A 24426-nucleotide genomic window follows, 5' to 3' on the forward strand; every position below is an offset into this window, starting at 1 on the left:
GGTTCCACTGACACAGGATGCACACACAGTGAATTAAATTAGATGAGCTCAATATAAATGGGTTGAATTTCCAAATGGGCAATTTGATTACCAGCCCGTTTTTTGGTGTGCTATTTTCTAAATGTATTCACAGTGAAAGCAATGGTTTACTGTTACTATTTTATGTACATTACAGGCAGGTCAGCAGGAACCTGTACCTTCACTCTGATTTTCAAATATGGAAAGAGACAACTCAATGTTGCACTTAACATACTGGTAATAAGTCACTTTTATTGGCTCATAAATACCTGGAATCTAGTTCTTAACAGAGTAGAGTTTCAGTTATATACTCCCACAATGCTGTTAGGGAGGGAGCTCAACGATTTTGACGCAGCAATGATAAAGGAACATCGATATATTTCCAAGTCAGGATGCCGTGTGACTTAGAGGTTAACTTGGAGCTGGTGGTGTTCCCATGTGCCTGTTGCCCTTGTCCTTCTAGCTGGTAGTGATTGTGGGTTTGGGAGGTGCTGTCGAAGAAACCTTGGTGAATTGCTGCAATACATCTTGTAGATGGTACCCACTGCAGATACGGTGCCATCAGTGGATGTTTAAGGTAGTGGATGGTAAACCTCCTCTGTACCCTTTCCAAATCCTTGACAGCCTCCTAATGTGTGGTGCCCAGAATTGTACACAAACCAGAGATTTATAAAGGTTACTTCTCTGTTTTTGTATTCAATGCTCCTATTTACAAAGCCAAGTATCCCATACACTGTCTTAACTGCCTTATCAACTTGACCTGCCACTTTCAAAGATTTGTGAATATGCACCCCCAGGTGCCTCTGCTCTAGCACCCCACCAAAATAGTACCATTTAGATTATATGTTGTTCTTCCCAAAGTATATCATTTCACACTTATCTGCATTAAATGGTATCTGCCATGTGTTTGCCCATTTCACCAGTCTGCCTATGTCCTCCTTAAGTCTGTATAATACTGCTCACTATTTATTACATTGCCAAGTTTTGAATTATCCGCAAACTTTGAAATTGTACCCCCTATAGCCAAGTCCAGGTCATTTATATATAACATGAAAAGCAATGGTCCTAATACTGAAACCTGGGGAAACCACTGCACACTTCACTCCAGTCAGAAAAATGTATGGACTCAATTTTCCCCAGTTATCTGCACCGTTTTTTTGGCATGTGCTGCTTTTTTGGCCTAAATTAAAATATCCAAGTTTCCCCAAAGTTTCTGCGCCAGCATAACTCAATGAATGACTAATTTTTTATGTTTGTTTTTTTGCGTCATAGGGAGTGTAACCTGTTATGCAGATTTATGGAAGTTTGACCAACTTACATTTCTCCTCGGACGGCGTAGGTGGCCACTCCCAAAAAACCTTCTGGGTACTTAAGAAAAACCATCGCATCTTAAAAAATCGGCGCAGAAAGACATCATTGTTTTTATGCGAAGTTTTGGAAGGAGTCAAGAAGACAATGGCCCTTAAATTCTGATGTTCCCGGGCCCATACGAAGTTTGTATCAACCCGGGAAGGCATGGGAAAAGTCCGTTTTCGGCGTATAATGCGCATGCGCTGAAAACCGGCTTTTCCGATCTGTCAAGTTTCTGGCAGATCGGGAGCGAGGATATTTGTAAGTGCAAATTTGCGATATTTACGCATACAAATGTCCTCAAAAATCTTGCGCCTTAAAAAACACAAAAACATATAAAAATAAAGTTATGAAAACATATTTTATCATTAAAAACCTTCCCCACAACGGCAAGTTTATTTTTTTAAACTTTTTTAAAAATCGGGAAAGTTTTTTTTTAAGACATTAATAACTTTAATTTAAATTAATGTAGTGTATATTTTCTATTTTTTATTAGTGTTTTGGGTGTTTGGGGCTGTTTCTCAATCAATGTAATAGGAGTTTAGGACCTTACGGAACTCCTGTTACTATGATACTTTACCTGATTGGCTGCCCAGTGCCATGTGACTCCAGCTCCAGGCCTGCGCACATCCCGACGTGCACGCACCACGACTCGCAGTCAGCTCATGCCACAGCATTGGAAAGTCGAACACGGGCAGCAGCTTAAGGTAGGTGTGTACTTTTTCTCTAAAATGTCTGCGGGAAGGACAAAACGGAATTTCAAGACCATTAAATAAATGAAGCTTAATATTTTTCAAACATAAAACGGAGAAAATGGAAGTCTAATGCAATTCTTTAATTTTAGATTTATTTCAAAGAGCCATGCCACCACCGAACATCTCCTCACTGGGGTCGAGGGTCGGAGCATCAGCCAGAAGAATCGCTCCCTCGCCCGGACACAAGGGCACGACTTCAAAAGAAACCCGGGGTGGGGGGTGGTGGAAGCCGAACTGAAGGCATGCGAAGTCTTACACTATGCAGCAGCTTCAAAAGAAGCCTGGGAGTGGGGGGGATGTTTGCCGAGCCCGTGCGAGGGAGCGATTCTGCCAGGCGACCCTCGAACCTGGTAAGGAGACGTTCGGTCGATGGTGGGGTGGTACTCTGAAAAAAATCTAAAATTAAAGAATTGCATTAGACTTCGTTGCCCCAATCATCGTCAGAGGCAGTCCCTCAAAATCGAGGAAGACTTGCTTCCACTCTAAAAATGAGTTCTTAGGTGACTGAACAGTCCAATACGGGAATTACAGTCTCTGTCACAGGTGGGACAGACAGCCATTGAAGGAAAAGGTGGGTGAGACGGGTTTGCCACACACTCCTTCTGCTGCCTGCACTTGTTTTCTGCAAGCTCTCGGCGATGAGACTCGAGGTGCTCAGCACCCTCCCGGATGCACTTCCTCCACTTAGGGCGGTCTTTGACCAGGGACTCCCAGGTGTCAGTGGGGATGTTGCATTTTATCAAGGAGGCTTTGAGGGTGTCCTTGAAATGTTTCCTCTTCCCACCTTGGGCTCACTTGCCATGTAGGAGTTCCAAGTAGAGCGCTTGCTTTGGGATTCTTGTGTCAGGCATGCGAACAATGTGGCCCACCCAGCGGAGCTGGTCGAGTGTGGTCAGTGCTTCAATGTTGGCCTGATCGAGGACGCTCACTTTGGTGCGTCTGTCCTCCCAGGGGATTTGCAGGATCTTGCAGAGACATCGTTGGTGGTATTTCTCCAGCGATTTGAAGTGTCTACTGTATATGGTCCACATCTCTGAGCCATATAGGAGGGCGGGTATTACTACAGTCTTGTAGACCATGAGCTTGGTGGCAGATTTGAGGGTCTGATCTTCAAACACTCTTTTCCTCAGGCAGCCGAAGGCTGCGCTGGCGCATTTGAGACGGTGTTGAATTTCGTCATTGATGTCTGCCCTTGCTGATAATAGGCTCCCAGGGTATGGAAAGTGGTCCACGTTGTCCAGGGCCGCGCCCTGGAGAACAGATGTCCTTATTTAATTCCCAACTTTCCATTCTAAGCAAGCCTATTGCGCATGCGCAGTCCAGGGTGTGGTCCATACTAGGGGGTCGACCCTGGGGAGAGAGAGAGGAGAGAGAGGCTTTAACTTTGTCCTGCTGTTTTGAGTTTCTTGCAAAGGTACAGTTTAATTATGGGGGCAATATTGTCAATGCCATATCTCGTGCAAGCCTTCTACATGATGGTGCTGTGGAGGAGACGATTGATTCAACATCATCGCATGAGGAACCTCAGAGCATGTAGGATGATGGGCAGGAGGCCTTACCCATGTTAGGTATATCGAGACAAGCATTCATACCTGAACCTGAATGATGCAGACTGTGTGAGCAGGCTGCGTTTCCACAAAGAAGTTGTAACCGAGATCTGTGAGTTAGTAAAAGCAGACCTGCAATCTTGAAGTGTCAGGAGGACTGCTTTGTCAGTTGAAGTGAAGGTTACAGCTGCACTTTCATTCCATGCATCTGGATCATTCCAGGCCACAACTGGGCATGCGTGCGCCATTTCTCAACATGCAACACATATCTGCATTCAGCAGGTGACTGCTGCACTATATGCCCGGAGGAATGACTACATAAAGTTCCCCATGACTGCCCAGGCAATGCATGAAAGGGCTGTGGACTTCTCCAGGATTGCTGGCTTCCCAAAGGTACAGGGCTGCATTGATTGTACCCACATCGCCTTGCGAGCACCTTTGAAGGATTACGAGATGTACAGGAACAGAAAAGGCTTCCATTCCATTAATGTGCATCTCGTGTGTGATGACATGCATCGCATCATGTCAGATGATGCGATATATATCCTGTGAAGCACGCATTATGCGTTCATCCTATGCGAGAGCACTATATCTGCCATGTTTCAGCAGCAGCCACAAGGGCAGAGCTGGCTGCTGGGAGACACGGTATAGCCTCGCCACCTGGCTCATGACGCCCCTCTGCGTAACCCGAACGGACGCTGACTGGGAATACAACATGTCGCACATTGCGACGCGCAGCATAATAGAGAGGACCATTGGCATCTTGAAACAGCGTTTCCAATGCCTGGACCATTCCAGAGGCTACTTACAATACTCCCGAGATTGTCGGTCAGTTCACTGTTGTGTGCTGCATGCTGCATAACTTAGCCATCATGAGGCAGCAGCATCTGATAGTAGAAGACCGACCTGAGGTGATAGTGGCTCATGATGAGGAGGAAGATGCGGATGATGAGGAGGTGGAGGAGGAGGACGAGGAAGCCATGCAACTACCTGAACCCAGAGCACGACGTCGGAGGAGAGCAGGCCATCGTGCCCCTTTAACGATTGCTCGAGCCTTGCACCAGCAGCTCATCAGAGCTTTTCTGCCTGAAGGCTCAGGGGCAACTATTCCAAATGGACCATGTTTACTGTTTGGACCTGTTCAGTAATGTTGTGTTGTGTTAATGAAACAAATAATGGGAATAATTCTTCTTTAGTTCAAAAAGTTGTGTTAATAATGGACAAATAATGGAAATGATTCAGTTATAATTTAAAATATATTTTAGTCAAAAGATTAACATTTGTTTGTACTTAACTTAACTTTAATAAAAATATTCTTGTATCACACTTTAAAGTTTTCAGTTAAGATCACTTACAAACTATATCACTTACAAACTCTAAGATCACTTACAAACTTTTAAACTTGTAAATTTACATAACTTACAAAAAACTTTTAATTTGAGAACAGTTACAACAGTAACAACAGTAACAACAATAATAATAATAACAACAGCAAAGGAAGGCTGCACCCATCTCTCCTCCACCTTATTCTAAGACCGCCGTTGCGCTTGGTCTTGTTGACTCCACCCCTGGCCACAGGCAGTGGCACAGCGTTTCTCGGGCTTGTACAAATCTTATTCTTTAGAACATCTCGGGTAATGCACAGTTTTTGATGGGGGGCGTGGGCAGGCGGTAATGTGGAAGGCCCGGCTTGGGCCTCTTCAGAGGCTGGTCTGGGGATTGGAGTGGGAGTGTCAATGGCTGCGGGGTCTGGGCATGTTCCCTTATTGCAGCAGCTAACTCCGACAATCCCTCCCGCATGTGCCCCGACAGTGTTTTAGCTACCTGCGACATTCCCTCCCTCATGTGCCCGGACAGTGTTCCCATTTCTCGTGAGAGTGTTGTTACTTCTCCCGACAGTTCCGACACCTCATCACCCACCCCACTGATGGTGTTCAGGAGTGATCAGGTAAGGTCAATGCTCTCCCCACTTAATGCCATCATCTGAACCACATCTGTTAGATCCTGTACCTCAGGAGAGCGCTGTCGAGCTCTCCTTCCCCTCCTCACCCTGGGTGTGTCCCGCTGCACCCCACTGGAATCCCCAGCCTTGGACTATGAGAAACCATGGAATGTCCCAACACACGTACCACTCAGGAAAGGGCCTGGCACCTCAATGGGCGGCACCTGCACCTCCTCCAGAGTGAGTTAAAGATGGGGGCTTCATCCATCCACTCCCCTTCCCCCTCACCCCCATGCTCTTGGTCTGAAAGGTGAGATTGGAAGATATTCTCCTCTTCAGGCTAGTCCGCGTCTGAATCTCCTTCTATATCGGCTTCAGCCTCGTCAGGATTGGCCTCAAGTTCTGCAAAATATAACAGAACAGACAAATGGTTAGCAGCAGAGGAGGGGGCAGGGTGGCATGAGTAGGCTCACACAGCGCAGGCAGCAGGCTCATTTGAAGGACCACAATGAATGATAGCACATTGCATCACCCAAAATGTAGCTGATGGAGACATCCCTTTGAACTGAAGCAAGGCTAGCCCGCGCAGTACTTAACAGTTAGCAAAGCCAGACTGTGTAATTTGCAGGACATACCCTCTCATTCGAGTGTGGGCCCAGCTTGTGCAGTGGTGGTTGCTTTCTTCCAGGTAGGACCCATCAAAGCAGCGACCCTGTCTTCCAAGGGTGTCAGTGGGTGCAGATTTGCCGGGTCTCCTGTTCGAGTTCTTTCCCTTTTGTTGTGTGCCACCTTCCTCTGCAAAGATGAAAATATAACTTTTTAGAGAGGGTGTCTTTCTGCTGGGTGGGACATATACAGATGGTCACATTTACAATTGTAATTCCAGTGAAAAAATGAAAATATTACTTACACTAACTACTTGACCAAGGTCCTGCCACTTCTTTTTGTACTGGCCTCCAGACCTTCGGGTGGTCACCATTGCACAGTAATCTTCAGCAACTTGGTTCCAGCGTTTCTTCATTTCTTTGGGTGAAATTTTTATGTGACCTCTGCTGGTGTCCAGCTCCTGCCATCTGTTCTCAATCACAGTAACTGGTGCCTCCACTTCTCCCTGTAAGAAATTTTTGGTCTTTGAGCCACGTTGCGTATTGTATTGCAGCTTTGATTTTTCCAATGAGAATTAAAGTTCTCACACACAACTGGCTCTTTAAAAATGTCCGAATGCAGACCAGGAGCTGTACTGGGCATGCGCGCCCATAGCAGTCATGTAAAAAACGTCATTTTTTTTCCGCGCATGCAGGCATTAGGCGCCATCCCCCGAAGCTAAAGGACAGGCTGCACAGCGCCAATTTCAAAAAATAGAATGGGGAAAGGTGCTAATTATTTTTTTGGAGTAATTGGGGCCAAAAAAAACGGGCGTAACTCTTGCAATACGCCAAAAAATGGTATTAGGGAAAATTGAGCCCATATATGTTCACCACTACTCTCTGCTTCCTATTCATTAAGCTAATTATGGACCTGTTAGAATATTTGAAAGTTATCCAAATGATCAGGTTATCCCAGCTTGATTTGCTCCAGCATTTTAGCCAGAGAGCGAATATGGAGAAGGGGGAGGGAAGGGTGGCGGGCTAAATTTTGCCTGTGTGTGAACAAAGGACAGTTTGGAAACTCAAAGACAGAGAATACTGAAATTGCAGAATGATGATAAACACCCAGATCAAGAGGTGGTCCATACTTAGGTAAGAGATTAGTTGCGAGGAAAACCACATACCTAACATGCAAGGCCATGAAGTGGGCTGGTATTGTGATTACATGTAAAGAACCAAACACTTACAGTTAAGGGGAGAGAACAATAACAAGCCTGCAAGACAGAGTTGGAGAGGGGATTAGGATGTTGCGTAAACAGCTCAATGTGGTGTCAACTTGATGGGATACTGTTATGAATATGTGCAGCCCAAGGTAGCCGAATACTATAAGGGCAGAACCTGCTCCTTCCAAATGTTAGAGTGCTCTCGGGACAATCGGAAGTCCTTTTGCCTTAACAGTAGCCCATGAATGTGCAAGTTGGATCAGCTTGGACTTCGTGGAGGAAACAGGTTGTATTAATTGCTTGACAGTTAGCTCTGTTGATAAAGGATGGAATCACTGCAATGGTGAGAAACGATATTGGCACAAATGATCAGGATATTGAAACAGTTTGGGTGGAGATAAGGTCCAATAAGGGGGAAAAAGTCATTGGTGGGTGTAGTCTATAGGTCCCCTAACAGTAGCAACTCTGTTGGTCGGAGTATAAACCAAGAAATAGTGAGGGCTTATTAAAAGGGAGCAGCAATAATCATGGGTGATTTTAACCTCCATATTGATTGGACAAATCAAATTGGTCAGGGTAGCCTTGAGGAAGAGTTCATAGAGTACATAAGGGACGGGTTCCTGGAGCAGTATGCAACGGAACCAACCAGGGGGCAGGCTATCTTAGATCTGGTCCTGTGCAATGAGACAGGATTAATAAACAATCTCCTAGTAAAGGATCCCCTGGGAATGAGTGACCATAGCATGATTGAAGTTCAAATTCAGATGGAGGGCGAGAAATTTGGATCTCAAACCAGCGTACAAAGCTTAAATAAAGGAGACTATGAAGGTATGATGGCAGAATTGGCTAAAGTGGACTGGGAAAATAGACTAAAGTGTGAGACGGTTGATGAACAGTGGCGTACATTTAAGAAGATATTCCATATCGCTCAAGAAAAATATATTCCAGTGAGGAGGAAAGGGTGTAAAAGAAAAGATTGCCATCCGTGGCTAACAAAAGAAATAAAGGTCGGTATCCAATTAAAAACACGGGCATACAAAGTGGCCAAAACTAGTGGGAGGACAGAAGATTGGGAAGATTTTAAAAGCCAGCAAAGAATGACTAAAAAAATGATTAAGAAAGGGAAGTTAGACTATGAAAGTAAACTAGCATGAAATATAAAAACAGGTAGCAAGAGTTTCTATAGGTATATAAAAAGGAAAAGAGTGGCTAAAGTAAATGTTGATCCCTTAGAGGACAAGACCGGGGAATTAGTGATCGGGAACTTGGAGATGGTAGAAACTCTGAACAAATATTTTGTATCAGTCTTTACGGTAAAGGACACTAAAAATATCCCAACAGTGGATAGTCAAGGGGCTATAGCGGGGAAGGAACTTAACACAATCATCATCAACATCATCATCATCATAGGCAGTCCCTCAGAATCGAGGAAGACTTGCTTCCACTCTTAAAATGAGTCCTTAGGTGGCTGAACAGTCTAATACGAGAACCACAGTCCCTATCACAGGTGGGACAGATAGCCATTGAAGGTAAGGGAGGGTGGGACTGGTTTGCCGCACGCTCTGTCCGCTGCCTGCGCTTAATTTCTGCATGTTCTCGGCGATGAGACTCGAGGTGCTCAGCGCCCTCCCGGATGCACATCCCCCACTTAAAGCGGTCTTTGGCCAGGGACTCCCAGGTGTCGGTGGGGATATTGCACTTTATCAGGGAGGCTTTGAGGGTGTTCTTATAACACAATCACAATCATTAAGGAGTTAGTACTCAGTAAGATAATGGGACTAAAGGCAGATAAATCCCCTGGACTTGATGGCTTGCATTCTAGGGTCTTAAGAGAAGTAGCGGCAGGGATAGTGGACGCATTGGTTGTAATTTACCAAAATTCCCTGGATTCTGGGGAGGTCCCAGCAGATTGGAAAACTGCAAATGTAAGGTCCCTATTTAAAAAAGGAGGCAGACAAAAAGGAGGAAAGTGTAGACCAGTTAGCCCAACATCTGTGGTTGGGAAAATGTTGGAGTGCATTATTAAAGAAGCAGTAGCAGGACATTTGAAAAAGCATAATTCAGTCAGTCAGAGTCAGCATGGATTTATGAGGGGAAATCACGTTTGACAAATTTGCTGGAATTTTTTGAGGATGTAAAAAACAGGATGGATAATGGGGAACCAGTGGATGTGGTGTATTTGGACTTCCAGAGGTATTTGAGAAGATGCCACATAAAAGGTTACTGCACAAGATAAAAGTTCATGGGCATGGATAGAGGATTGGCTAACTAACAGAAAACAGAGAGTCAGGATAAATGGTTCATTCTCAAGTTGGCAATCTGTAACTGGTGGGGTGTCACAGGGATCAGTGCTGGGACCCCAAATATTTACAATCTATATTAACGACTTGGATGAAGGGACCGAGTATAACGAAGCCAAGTTTGCTGATGATACAAAGATGGGAGGAAAAGCAATGTGTGAGGAGGACACAAAAAATCTGCAAAAGGACATAGACATGCTAAGTGAGTGGGCAAAAATTTGGCAGATGGAGTATAATGTTGGTAAGCATGAGGTTATCCACTAGAAACATAGAAAACAGGTGCAGGAGTAGGCCATTCGGCCCTTCGAACCTGCAACACCATTAAATAAGATCATGGCTGATCATTCACCTCAGTACCCCTTTCCTGCTTTCTCTCCATACCCCTTGATCCCTTTAGCCGTAAGGGCCATAGCTAACGCCCTCTTGAATATATACAATGAACTGGCATCAACAACTCTCTTTGGTAGAGAATTCCACAGGCTAACAACTCTCTGAGTGAAGAAGTTTCCCCTCATCTCAGTCTTCAGTGGCTTATCCCTTATCCTTAGATTGTGTCCCCTGGTTCTGGACTTCCCCAACATCGGGAACATTCTTCCTGAATCTAACCTGTCCAGTCCCGTCAGGATTGTATATGTTTCTATGAGATCCCCTCTCATCCTTATAAACTCCAGTGAATACAGGCCCAGACGATCCAGTCTCTCCTCAAATGTCAGTCCTGCTATCCCAGGAATCAGTCTGATGAACCTTCGCTGCACTCCCTCAATAGCAAGAATGTCCTTCCTCAGATTAGGAGACCAAAACGGAACACAATATTCCAGGTGAGGCCTCACCAAGGCCTTGTATAATTGCAGTAAGACCTCCCTGCTCCTATACCCAAATCCCCTAGCTATGAAGGCCAACATACCATTTGCCTTCTTCATCGCCTGCTGTACCTGCATGCCAACTTTCAATGACTGATGTACCATGACACCCAGGTCTCGTTGCACCCTTTTCCTTATCTGCCGCCATTCACTGTTAACCTCTTGTAAGCTGCATCACACATGACCACCAGAGGGCCTACCTGTTGGAGTCCCAAGGGATCCCAGCATCCCTTGGGAGCACAGTATATAAGCAGGTCATCCCCCAGGTACCTGCACTCTGGAACTATAATACAGAAGCTAAGGTCACACTTGCTCATTACACACAGTACTCAGTCTTACCATTTATTATGAGTGTAACAATTGGCGACGAGGCAATGAACAACCGCGCGAAAATGCAAAGAACAGTCGGCATCCTGGAGAAGTTCTGAGAGGGGGATGATTGGGAGGCCTTTGTGGAGAGACTCGACCAATACTTCGTAGCCAACGAGCTGGAAGGAGACGAGAACGCGACCAAACGAAGGGCGATCCTCCTAATTGTCTGTGGGGCAACAACCTATGGCCTCATGAAGAAGCTCCTGGTTCCGGCTAAACCAACAGAGAAATCCTACGAAGAACTGTGTACGCTGGTCCGGGAGCACCTAAATCCTAAGGAAAGCGTTTTGATGGCGAGATATCGGTTCTACACGTGTCACCGATCGGAGGGCCAGGAAGTGGCGAGCTACGTCACCGAAATAAGAGGCCTTGCAGGACATTGAGAGTTTAAGGGATTCCTAGAACAAATGCTCAGAGACTTTTTTGTACTGGGCATCGGACATGAGACAATCCTTCACAAACTGTTGACTGTAGAAACTCCGAATCTGAGGAAAGCCATAACGATAGCCCAGGCATTTATGTCCATCAGCGACAACACCAAACAGATTTCGCAGAACAAAGAAGTTTGGGCCAGTACTGTGCATAAAGTAACGTCGGTTTTGAGCAGAAATGTACACGGCAGAATGTACACGCCGGCTGCTGTGGCCCGACCTCAATTGACCCAGAGTCCGCTATCATCTGTTAATGCGAGGCAGTTAACACCCTGTTGGCGCTGCGGGGGTGATCATCGGCCCCATCAATGCAGCTTTAAGCACTATGCGTGCAATGGCTGCAGAACAAGGGACACCTCCAACGAATGTGCAGGCGAGTTGCAAACCCTGCAAACCACCACATTGCAGAGGAAGATCGATCCACAATGCATCAGACGGAATTGGAAACTCGTACTGAGGAGGCAGAAGTGTACGGGGTACACATGTTCATGACGAAATGCCCACCAATAATGTTGAAAGTTGAAGTGAACGGTATTCCAGTGTCTATGGAGCTGGACACGGGGGCAAGTCAGTCCATAATGAGTAAAATGGCTTTCAACAGGCTGTGGGGGAAGAAGGCACACAGGCCCAAGCTCAGCCCCATTCACACCAAACTAAGGACTTACACAAAGGAACTAATCCCTGTAATTATCAGTGCTGAAGTCAAAGTCTCCTATGATGGAGCAGTACACGAACTCCCGCTGTGGGTTGTGCCAGGGGATGGCCCCACGTTGTTCGGCAGAAGCTGGCTGGGAAAAATCCACTAGAACTGGGACGACATCCGAGTGCTTTCGTCAGTCGACGACACCGCATGTACCCAGGTTCTAAGCAAATTCCCTTTGTTATTTGAGCCAGGCATTGGAAGCTTCTCGAGGGTGTAAGTGCAAATCCATATGGTTCCCGGTACGTGACCCATCCACCACAAGGTTCAACCAGTACTGTGTATGATGCGTGAAAAAGTGGAAATCGAGCTGGACAGGCTGCAATGGCATCATCGCGCCAGTGGAATTCAACGACTGGGCCAGTCTGCTTGTTCCGGTACTCAAAGAGGACGGTACGGTTAGAATTTGCGGGGACTATAAAGTAACAATTAACTGTTTCTCGCTGCAGGACCAGTACCCACTACCCAAGGCAGATGACCTATTCGCAACCCTGGCTGGAGGGAAGACATTCACCAAGCTGGACCTGACCTCGGCCTACATGATGCAGGAGCTGGAGGAATCTTCGAAAGGCCTCACCTGCATCAACACGCACAAAGGTCTGTTTATTTACAACTGGTGCCTGTTCAGGATTCTGTCGGCTGCAGCGATCTTCCAGCGGAACATGGAAAGCCTGCTAAAGTCGGTTCCTTGCACAGTGGTCTTCCGGGACGACATATTGGTTACAGGTTGGGACACCATGGAGCACTTGAAGAATCTGGAGGAGGTTCTTAGTCGGTTGGATCGCGTGGGGCTCAGGTTGAAACACTCAAAGTGTGTTTTCCTGGCACAGGACGTCGAGTTCTTAAGAAGGAGAATCGCAGCAGACGGCATCAGACCCACCGACGCCAAGACCGAGGCCATCAAGAACGCGCCGTGACCACAGAACGTGACGGAGCTGTGGTCGTTCCTGGGACTCCTTAACTATTTTGGTAATTTCCTACCTGGGTTAAGCATCCTGCTAGAAACCCTACATGCGCTACTGCGCAAGGGAGACGACTGGGTATGGGGGAATTCACAAGAGGCTGCCTTTAGGAAAGCCAGAAATTTATTGTGTTCTAACAAACTGCTTGTCCTGTATAATCCATGCAAACGATTGGTGTTAGCTTCCGATGCGTCGTCACATGGGGTTGGGTGTGTGTTACAACAGGCTAACGAATTGGGGATTTTGCAACCAGTTGCGTATGCATCCAGGAGTTTGTCCAAGACCGACAGGGCCTACAGCATGGTTGAAAAAGAGGCTCTGGCGTGCATTTACGGGGTAAAAAAAATGCACCAATACTTATTTGGCCTCAAGTTCGAGCTTGAAACTGACCACAAGCCGCTCATATTGCTATTCTCGGAGAGCAAAGGGATTAATATCAATGCCTCTGCCCGCATCCAAAGATGGGCGCTCACGCTGTCGGCATACAACTATGTAATTAGCCACAGACCGGGCACAGAGAACTGCGCAGATGCTCTCAGTCGGCTACCATTGCCCACCACCGGAGTGGAAATGGCACAGCCTGCAGACTTGCTCATGTTCATGGAGGCATTTGAGAACGAGAAATCCCCCGTTACGGCCCGCCAGATCAGGACTTGGACCAGCCAGGATCCTTTACTGTCCCTGGTAAAAAAAACTGTGTCCTCCATGGGAGTTGGTCCAGTGTCCCAGTGGAGATGCAAGAAGCGATTAAGCCGTTCCACAGACGCAAAGATGAGCTGTCCCTGCAGGCGGACTGTCTTTTGTGAGGCAATCGCATAGTCTTGCCGAAGAAAGGCAGACACACATTCATTTGCGAACTGCACAGCACCCATCCAGGCATCGTGATGATGAAAGCGATAGCCAGATCCTACGTGTGGTGGCCTGGGGCATCAACTCAGATTTAGAGTCATGTGTGCGCCAGTGCAACACTTGCTCTCAGTTGAGCAATGCACCCAGAGAGGCGCCGCTAAGTTTGTGGTCGTGACCCTCCAATCCGTGGTCGAGGATCCGTGTAGACTATGCGGCCCATTCCTAGGCAAAATATTTTTGGTTGTCGTAGACGCTTACTCCAAGTGGATTGAATGTGCAATAATAAGCACATCCATGGCCACCATTGAAAGTCTACGAGCTATGTTTGCCACACACAGCCTGCCTAATATCCTAGTCAGTGACAATGGGTCGTGCTTCACCAGTGCGGAATTCAAAGAATTCATGACCCGCAACAGGATCAAACATGTCATATCTGCCCCGTTCAAGCCCGCATCCAATGGCCTGGCAGAACGGGCAGTTCAGACCATCAAGCAAAGCTTGAATCACGTGTCAGAAGGCTCCCTGCAGACCTGGTTGTTCCAAGTACTGCTCAGCTACCGCACCAGACCCCACTCACTCACCGGGATTCCCCCAGTTGAGCTGCTCACGAAATGTGCTCTTAAAACAAGGCGCTCTCTGATCCACCCTGATCACGTGGAGGACAAGCGGCATCAACAAAGTGTGTACCATGACTGCGCAAATTTGTCATGCGATATTGAGATCAATGATTCTATGTTTGTGCTCAATCATGGACATTGTCCCAAATGGTTCGCTGGCACAGTCACAGCCAAAGAGGGGAGTAGGGCATTTCAGGTCAAACTGACCAATGGACAAACACACAGAAACACTTGGACCAAATTAAACTGCGGTTCACCACCCGCTACGTACAACCTGAAGATGACACCACCAACTTTGTCATCCATGAAGCTCTAGCTTTGGATGCTCCATCTTTCCTTCTTATGGGAATATGCGTGGTTTGTACCCGAAGTATCTCCACCTTGAAGGCCTGCCATTGCTCATTTACTGTTTGCCAGGTCAATCATTTTTCCACTCCACCTGTGCAAGATCCCTTCTCAAATTACTAAAATTGACTCTCTGCCAGTTGGGTATTTTCACCTTTGATTTTTCTCCATCTCTTTCCATAACTATTTTAAACCTAATTATATTATGATCAATATTACCCAGATATTCTCCCGCTGAAACGCATTCCACTTGCCCTGCTTCATTTCTCAGAACAAGACCCAGCACTGCTTCCTTCCTCATTGGGCTAGAAACGTTTAATTTTATTTGTTCCTGGGATGATGGGGTGCAAGAGCAGAGAGACCTGGGGGTGCATATTCAAAATCTTTGAAAAGTGACAGAGCAAGTTGATAAGGTGGTTAAGAAAGTCCATGGGATACTTGGCTTTGTAAATAGGGACATTGAATACAAAAACAAGGAAGTAACCTTTATAAATCTCTGGTTAGGCCTCAGCTGGAGTATTGTGTACAATTCTGGGCACCACACTTTAGGAAGGATGTCAAGGCCTTGGAGAGGGTATAGAGGAGGTGGTGGTGTGAGCTGTGAGGAGGACGCTAAGTGGCTGCAGGGTGACTTGGACAGGTTAGGTGAGTGGGCAAATGCATGGCAGATGCAGTATAATGTGGATAAATGTGAGATTATCCATTTTGGGGGCAAAAATGCAAAGGCAGAATATTATCTGGATGGTGGCAGATTAGGAAAAGGGGAGGTGCAACGAGATCTGGGTGTCATGGTTCATCAGTCACTGAAAGTGGGCATACAGGTACAGCAGGCAGTGAAGAAGGCAAATGGTATGTTGGCCTTCATAGCTAGGGGATTTGAGTATAGGAGCAGGGAGGTCTTACTGCAGTTGTACAGGGCCTTAGTGAGGCCTCACCTGGAATATTGTGTACAGTTTTGGTCTCCTAATCTGAGGAAGGTCGTTCTTGCTATTGAGGAAGTGCAGTGAAGGTTCACCAGACTGATTCCAGGGATGGCTGGACTGTCATATGAGGAGAGACTGGATCAATTGGGCCTGTATTCACTGGAGTTTATAAGGATGAGAGGGGATCTCATAGAAACATATACAATTCCGATGGGACTGGACAGGTTAGATTCAGGAAGAATGTTCCCAATGTTGGGGAAGTCCAGAACCAGGGGACACAATCTAAGGATAAGGGGTAAGCCACTTAGGACTGAGATGAGGGGAAACTTCTTCACTCAGAGAGTTGTTAACCTGTGGAATTCCCTGCCGCAGAGAGTTGTTGATGCCAGTTCATTGGATATATTCAAGTGGGAGTTAGTTATGGCCCTTATGGCTAAGGGGATCAAGGGGTATGGAGAGAAAGCAGGAAAGGGGTACTGAGGGAATGATCAGCCATGACCTTATTGAATGGTGGTGCAGGCTCGAAGGGCCGAGTGGCCTACTCCTGCATCTATTTTCTATGTTTCTATGTTTACCAGGTTGATACCTGGGATGTGGGACTTCAGTTATGTGGAGAGGTTGGAAAATCTGGTATTGTTCTCCTTAGAGAAGATTAAGAGACGTATTCAAAACTATGAGGTGTTTTGATAAAGTAGGGAGAAGCTGTTTCCTTTGGCAAATGGGTCAGTAACCAAAAGTAATAGATTTAAAATAATTGGCAACAGAACTAGAGGGGAAATTAGGCAAAATTATTTCACACAGAGGGTTGTTGTGATCTGAAACACACACCTGAGAGGATGGTGAAATCAGATTACATAGCAATTTTCAAAAGGCAATTGGACATGTATTTGAAGAGAACTCATTTGCAGGGTTATGTGGAAAAAGCTGCAGTGTGGGACTAAATCGGACAGCTCTTTCAAAAAGCCAGCACAGCCACGACAGGCCAAATGGCCTCCCACTGTGCTGTTCTCTAAAATTTGCCTAAAATGCCTGTCTATCCCCTGACTATTGAATTCCTTATAACAACTGCATTTCTACACTTTCTTGTGCCCACGTGCAGCCGGGTCTCCCATGGTGCTGTGAACTTTCTTCTGAATAAACTCCACCAAGGTGTCTTCACCCTCACTACTATTCAACATTGAGTGCCACACTCTCGGGGATTCTTGCACTGCCTGCTTGTTCCTCCTAGACTGTCTGGTGGTCATCCACAGCTCCTCCTTCTGAACCCTCTGTAACTGTGGGATGACCACCTCCTGAAACATACTATCCACAGAACTCTCAGCGTCCCATAAACACTGTAGTGACGCCAGTCGCTCCTCAAGCTCAGAAACTCTCAGCTCCAGCTCGAGCAGTTGGTGGCACTTCCTGCATATGTGACTTTCCAGAACACACCAAGTGTTCTGGAGTTCCTACATGGCACAGGATTCTGTGCGATAGGCCCCAGCTGTCCTGCCATATTTGCTAACAGTTATTCTTTTTTTAAATTTAGCATTAAGGTTATTTAACTGTTTAGCTAACACTAAAAATCTAACCACTAAAAATACTTTAATCACAAAAAAACACTAACCACTATTAAAAACACTAAAGGCCCGAAATAGGTCAATGCATAAGGTCCACCTATTTCTCAGCAGTGCGTCGTTTCAAACCGCCGGCATATCGCCAAGACCAAAAAGGACAGAATAGTTGATTTTTTTTTCGCTGTTATGTCGGCAGTCTGCAGTGGGCGGTATGTAACCTAGTAGTCGATCCAGATCGACTTTCTCTTCGATGGATAATGTGGCACTGAACTGCGCATGCACGATTTTTTTCTCCGTTATGTTTTACCCGCGATTTGGGGGGTCAGAGGTCACCCATGCATGTGCAGTGAGTTGAAGAGGAGGGAGAGGAGTGAGAAGGAGCAGCAAGCTAGTCGACGGGCAGTTACTTTAAAAATACACTGCAGAGTTAAAAAATATTCATAACTATTAATTCTACAGTTTGAAGAATAAGACATTTTACAAAGCAAAAATCATAACAGAAATATTATGGAACTGTTAAAAAAAAATCCAAGCGCAGGAACTTCGAAAAGGACAGGAGGTTGAAGGTGCCCACCTTCGAGGAAATATAGAAACATAGAAAATAGGTGCAGGAGTAGGCCATTCAGCCCTTCTAGCCTGCACCGCCATTCAATGAGTTCATGGCTGAACATGAAACTTCAGTACCCCCTTCCTGCTTTCTCGCCATACCCCTTGATCCCCCTAGTAGTAAGGACTTCATCTAACTCCTTTTTGAATATATTTAGTGAATTGGCCTCGTCAACTTTCTGTGGTAGAGAATTCCACAGGTTCACCACTCTCTGGGTGAAGAAGTTTCTCCGCATCTCGGTCCTAAATGGCTTACCCCTTATCCTTAGGCTGTGTCCCCTGGTTCTGGACTTCCCCAACATTGGGAACATTCTTCCTGCATCTAACCTGTCTAAACCCATCAGAATTTTAAACATTTCTATGAGGTCCCCTCTCATTCTTCTGAACTCCAGTGAATACAAGCCCAGTTGATCCAGTCTTTCTTGATAGGTCAGTCCCGCCATCCCGGGAATCAGTCTGGTGAACCTTCACTGCACTCCCTCAATAGCAAGAATGTCCTTCCTCAGGTTAGGAGACCAAAACTGTACACAATACTCCAGGTGTGGCCTCACCAAGGCCCTGTACAACTGTAGCAACACCTCCCTGCCCCTGTACTCAAATCCCCTCGCTGACGAGACAGAGTTACCTGCTCTTCAAGAATTTCACAGAGAGGTACTCCGAGCAAACAGAGGGTGGTTGTGAAAAGCGCCACCCACCCCACCCCCTAAAGGAGTACTACAGGATATAGGACAAGACCAGCGAAGCTGTGTCCTTCACAAGTATCATGGTACGCACTGGGGAAAGGTGCTGTAAGAGGTGGAACGACCTGGTGAGGATCGTAAAATGATTTTATTTATGCACCCCCCATGTACCATGTAAATGTAGATTCAATGTCACACGGATGATTTTATTTATCTTAAGGTTACGGCGACGTATTTGTGCTGTGTTTTGTGTGTGTGTGTGTGACCCTGTATATGTGCTATGTTAAATGGATTGGTGATTTTTACTTTCATTTACTTTACTTTCTGCAGAAGATGACATCTGCAATAGCAGTGGATCAGCGGCGTATGGGGGGAGGACCCACAACTCAAGAGCCTCTGACTGAAATCGAGATCCGTGCCCTGTTCCTGGTCGGGGATAGCAACCGTGCCACTACCGGCATTGGAGCTGACCCACTCACACAGGATGGTCAGTTGAGTACAATCCAGTCTGTGTTGCGGTCCTGTCATGTCATGTAATGTAACTGTAATGTTGGCCTGAGGTTATGTAATGTAAGTTTATTGCACTGTAATATTTGCCTCATGTGATGTACTGCAATGTTAGGGGTATGTAACGCAATGCATATATGTATTAGAAACATAGAAACATAGAAATTAGGTGCAGGAGTAGGCCATTCGGCCCTTCGAGCCTGCACCACCATTCAATATGATCATGGCTAATCATGCAACTTCAGTACCCCACTACTGCCTTCTCTCCATACCCTCTGATCCCTTTAGCCATATCTAACTCCCTTTTGAATATATCCAATGAACTGGACTCAACAACTTTCTGTGGTAGAGAATTCCATAGGTTCACAATTCTCTGGGTGAAAAAGTTTCTCCTCATCTCGGTCCTATATGGCTTACCCCTTATCCTTAGACTGTGACCCCTGGTTCTGGACTTCCCTAACATCGGGAACATTCTTCCTGCATCAAACCTGACCAATCCCGTCAGAATTTTATATGCTTCTGTGAGATCCCCTCTCATTCTTCTAAATTCCGGTGAATATAAGCCTAATCGATCCAGTATTTCTTCATATGTCGATCCTGCCATCCTGGTATCAGTCTGGTGAACCTTCGCTGCACTCCCTCAATAGCAAGAATGCATTCCTTAGATTAGGAGACCAAAACTGCACACAATACTCAAGGTATGGTCTCACCAAGGCCCTGAACAACGACAGCAAGACCTCTCTGCTCCTATACTCAAATCCTCTCGCTATGAAGGCCAACATGCCATTTGCTTTTTTAACTGCCTGCTGTACCTGCATGCCTACTTTCAATGACTGATGTACCATGACACCCAGGTCTCGTTGCACCTCCCCTTTTATTAATCTGTCACCATTCAGATAATAATTTGCCTTCCTGCTTTTGCCACCAAAGTGGATAACCTCACATTTATCTACATTATACTGCCATGCATTTGCCCACTCACCTAACCTGTCCAAGTCACCCTGCAGCCTCTTAGCATCCTCCTCACAGCTCACACTGTCACCCAGCTTAGTGCCATCTGCAAACTTGGAGATATTACATTCAATTCCTTCGTCTAAATCATTAATATATATTGTAAATAGCTGGGGTCCCAGCACTGAAGCTTTGCAGTATTCCACTAGTCACTGCCTGCCATTCTGAAAAGGACCCGTTTATTCATACTCTCTGCTTCCTGTCTGCCAACCAGTTCTCTATCCACGTCAATACATTATCCCCAATACCATGTGCTTTAATTTTGCACACTAATCTCTTGTGTGGGACCTTGTCAAAAGCCTTTCGAAAGTCCAAAAACACCACATCCACTAGTTCTCCCTTGTCCACTCTACTCGTTACATCCTCAAAAAATACTAGAAGATTTGTCAAGCATGATTTCCCTTTCATAATTCCATGCTGACTTGGACCGATCCTGTCACTGCTTTCCAAATGCGCTGCTATTATATCTTTAACAATTGATTTCAGCATTTTCCCCACTACCGATGTCAGGCTAACCAGTCTATAATACCCTTTTTTCTCTCCCTCCTTTTTTAAAAAGTGGGGTTACATTAGCTACCCTCCAACCCATAGGAACTGATCCAGAGTCCATGGAATGTTGGAAAATGACCAGCAATGCATCTACTATTTCTAAGGCCACTTCCTTAAGTACTCTGGGATGCAGACGATCAGGCCCTGGGGATTTAACAGCCTTCAATCACATCAATTTCTCTAACACCATTTCCTGACTAATAAGGATTTCCCTCAGTTCCTCCTTCTTGCGAGACCCTTGGTCCCCTAGTATTTTCGGGAGGTTATATAATGTCTTCCTTAGAGAAGACAGAATCAAAATATTTGTTCAATTGGTCTGCCATTTCCTTGTTCCCCGTTATGAATTCACCTGATTCTGACTGCAAGGGACCAACATTAGTCTTCACTAATCTTTTTCTCTTCACATATCTATAGAAGCTTTTGCAGTCAGTTTTTATGTTCCCTGCAAGCTTACTCTCATACTCTATTTCCCCCCTCTTAATTAAACCCTTAGTCCTCCTCTGCTGAATTCTAAATTTCTCTGAGTCCTCAGGTTTGCTGCTTTTTCTGCTCAATTTATATGCCTCTTCCTTGGATTTAACACTATCCCTAATTTCCCTTGTTAGCCATGGTTATGCCCCCTTCTCCGTTTTATTTTTATTCTAGGCAGGGATGTACAATTGTTGTAGTTCATCCATGTGATCTTTAAATGTTTGCCATTGCCTATCCACTGTCAATCCTTTAAGTATCATTCGCCAGTCTATCCTAGCCAATTCACGTCTCATACCGTCGAAGTTACCTTTGTTTAAGTTCAGGACCCTAGTCTCTGAATTAACTGTGTCACTCTCCATCTTAATGAATAATATTATGGTCACTCTTCCCCGCTTGTCTGTCAGCGATATGTAATGCAGTACTGCAGCAGTGGTGGATATTTAAGTAAGACAGTGATAAGTCACTGCACTATGTCGTCATGTAACCCTGACCCCTCCCCTGGTGTCAAGTTTTTTTTAATGTTATTTTGTACTCCCAGACTCAGACGATTCAGACCACACCGACAAAGAGACCAGACAACAGACCCACTGCCTCCACCTCGGGCATCGCCCAACCCTCTCCCAACTTCACCACTGGCAGAGATGAGGAAGACGAAGAGGAAGAGAAAGAGCCGCCGATCCTGGAGCCAGTGGAGGTGGAGGTTGGGGTGGAGATGGAGGAGGAAACACCAGCTCCATGTGGACCACCTGGAACATCCTCCACCACCGAGTCTGTATTCAGAATCATGGCTCCTCTGATTCTGCGGGACCAAGAGGTGCGCAGCAAGGCACCCCCAGTGTTGCAGCGCCTTTGCCGCAACAACGGAGGGTGGCGCAGAAAAGGTCGGCTGCTGTAGGCGTGTACCAGGACATGGTGCGTCTGTCACAGGCCAGCGTCCACATCGGTCGAGAGCTGCTCAAGGGCATGACTATGATAGCCGCAAATATCGAGGCTCTATCAGTGCCGCAGTCAAAGGATATGTCGCGTATGATCACGGCGATGGAGCGGTGCCACCGACGCCATCGAAGTCATGTGGCAATCGACAGGATTGGGACATGGCACGGAACCCCCCTGTGCCATAGTAGTCAGGTCGATAGCACCCGAGGGTGGGGAGCTGACATCATCGTCCAGCCCTGAAGCTGTGCCTTCCACATCACGAGCTTCTCCTGAGGCCCATTTATTGCGCCTGCAATGTCTGACCGCCAACGACACAACAGCACTCGGGGTGCGCTGCTGCACGCCGGCTTGGTACCACCATAGGGGGGTCCGGGCTCAGGGGCAGTGGGAAAGGGCAGGGCTAGAGTAAGAAAAGGGGGAATAATCCCAAGGGTGATGCAGCATGCAGTCGAGGACAGCAAAAGTTTTTAAAAAGTTGTTAGTTGTTTTATAGTTATAAGTTTATAAAAGTTTTTAAATGGTTGTATATTTGACATTGGTACATAAAATGTTTGAATTGAATTTAAGCACTCTTGTACAGTGTCAAACTTTTGTGGTAACAGTCATCAGGGTCCCAAAACGCAGCTCTCCACATACAAGCAAAGTGTTCATTTATAAACTTTCTCACATCTGGTTCCTCCGTTAGACAGGTTATCAGCAATACAGCTGAGATAGTACAGACCCCATTCTTTTTAAATCTCCACAATATTTTTCAATGAAAAAAATATAACTAAAATGCCTTCTAGCTTAATAAGTTACTCAGTACCAATACAAATACCTTTTCCACCCTAAATTGCACTGTAGAGTCACTGTTCACCTCTGTATAGCGGACAGGTCCCGATTTCCAAAATGGCAGCCCCATGCACTCCACCCACTTAACATCGCGGATTCCAGGAGGGTATGCAGCTCCGGTGGATAGTGTTGTTAGTGTAAATATTTTGTTTATTACTTAGGGCCCGAAATTGGTCGACGTACCGCCCAAAAATGCAATTTTGGTCAAAAAACACCTACATACCGCTTGGTGGAATATTTATCATCGGTATGCGATAAAAATCAGACTTTTTGGTGGTATGCAGGTAGTCCTACATGGCGGACAGTGTGCACACCGCTCGGCGGTATGTCAATGATGAATATTCTGCCACTGTAGACTTGTCTATCTGTAAAAGTATCTCGGGGAATTTTCAGTGTCTGAGTAAGTAAATGGTGTTTTCAGTAACAGTGAATATGTAGATAAAAATAACCAGCGGTGGAATATATAATATATCATGTATGTTTGTCAAAAAACTGGCTTTACTTTAATCAAATCCATTTTCAGTGTTGGAAGGACCTCTACTGTAAGGGCAACACTGGTTTTCATTTATAATGCCTCTCCCATGTTAATATGGAATTGTGCTGAATCAGACTTCATAAACTGACTTTTTTTTCTTTTTAAACTCAGATAGCCATTAATTTATAAAGTATAAATGCTTCTCTGTTAAGAAGTGATGGAGGGACTAAATTGAGCTGTGTACGGCCTGATTTTTAGGTGTAATGTGCCAACTAAGATATGAAAATGAGGTCCATGATGCCTGGTTACACTTCCTACAGAAAGTGCATAGGACACACATGCGCACACCTAATGATCGCCAGCAGCATGCAGAGCAGTGAGATGATGACATGAATCAGTATGCAATGCTAATTTGAAGCCACCGCTGCCATTTTCCAACTCCCCGCTCCAGCCAATGGTGGAAAACCTTTGTCTTACAGGTGATTAATGTAAGGCCTCGGTGAAGGTGTTGACGACGGCTTGGAGTTCAGTCTCTGTGTGCAGACGCATGCGTCGTCCGCATACTGTAGTTCAATGACAGAGGATAGGACGACCTTGGATCTAGCCTGGAGCCGACGAAGGTTGAACAGGTTCCCATTAGTTCTATAGTTTAGTTCCACTGCAGCGGAGAACTTGTTCAGCTTGAACTCACAACTTCGAAGTCAGAGGCGAGACTGTTATCACTGAGCCAAGGCTGATACCCATTATTTCGTTGCAATAGTTATTTAGCAAAGAATGGAGCCGGCCACTGTGAAGAACTATTGATCGCACAGTGACATCCTGTGGAAAAAAGTCAGCAATAACAAGAGGCACAAGATCACAGAACAATGTTTTTGCAGTTGAGAAAAGTGATCCTGAATATTTTACATTTTAGGTATACCTGTATCTCACATTTCTGAAGTGTCAGTATACTTGCAGTGAGTGGGCTTGTTTATTTAAAGTCAAACTTAGATTCTTGGCAAATAATTATATGGAAAAAAAATA

General features: G+C 45.7%; 1 long non-coding RNA gene across 1 annotated transcript; it reads left to right on the forward strand.

The window, feature by feature from the left end:
- Window positions 1-1992: 1992 nt before the first annotated feature.
- Window positions 1993-22663, forward strand: LOC139266006 (uncharacterized). The gene is made up of 3 exons (XR_011593671.1): window positions 1993-2075; window positions 18954-19110; window positions 21700-22663. It is a non-coding gene; the product is annotated as an uncharacterized lncRNA (long non-coding RNA).
- The last annotated feature ends 1763 nt before the right edge of the window (window positions 22664-24426 follow it).

Source organism: Pristiophorus japonicus, chromosome 1 (assembly GCF_044704955.1).
Source record: "Pristiophorus japonicus isolate sPriJap1 chromosome 1, sPriJap1.hap1, whole genome shotgun sequence".
In the NCBI taxonomy this organism is placed as follows: Eukaryota; Metazoa; Chordata; class Chondrichthyes; family Pristiophoridae; genus Pristiophorus; species Pristiophorus japonicus.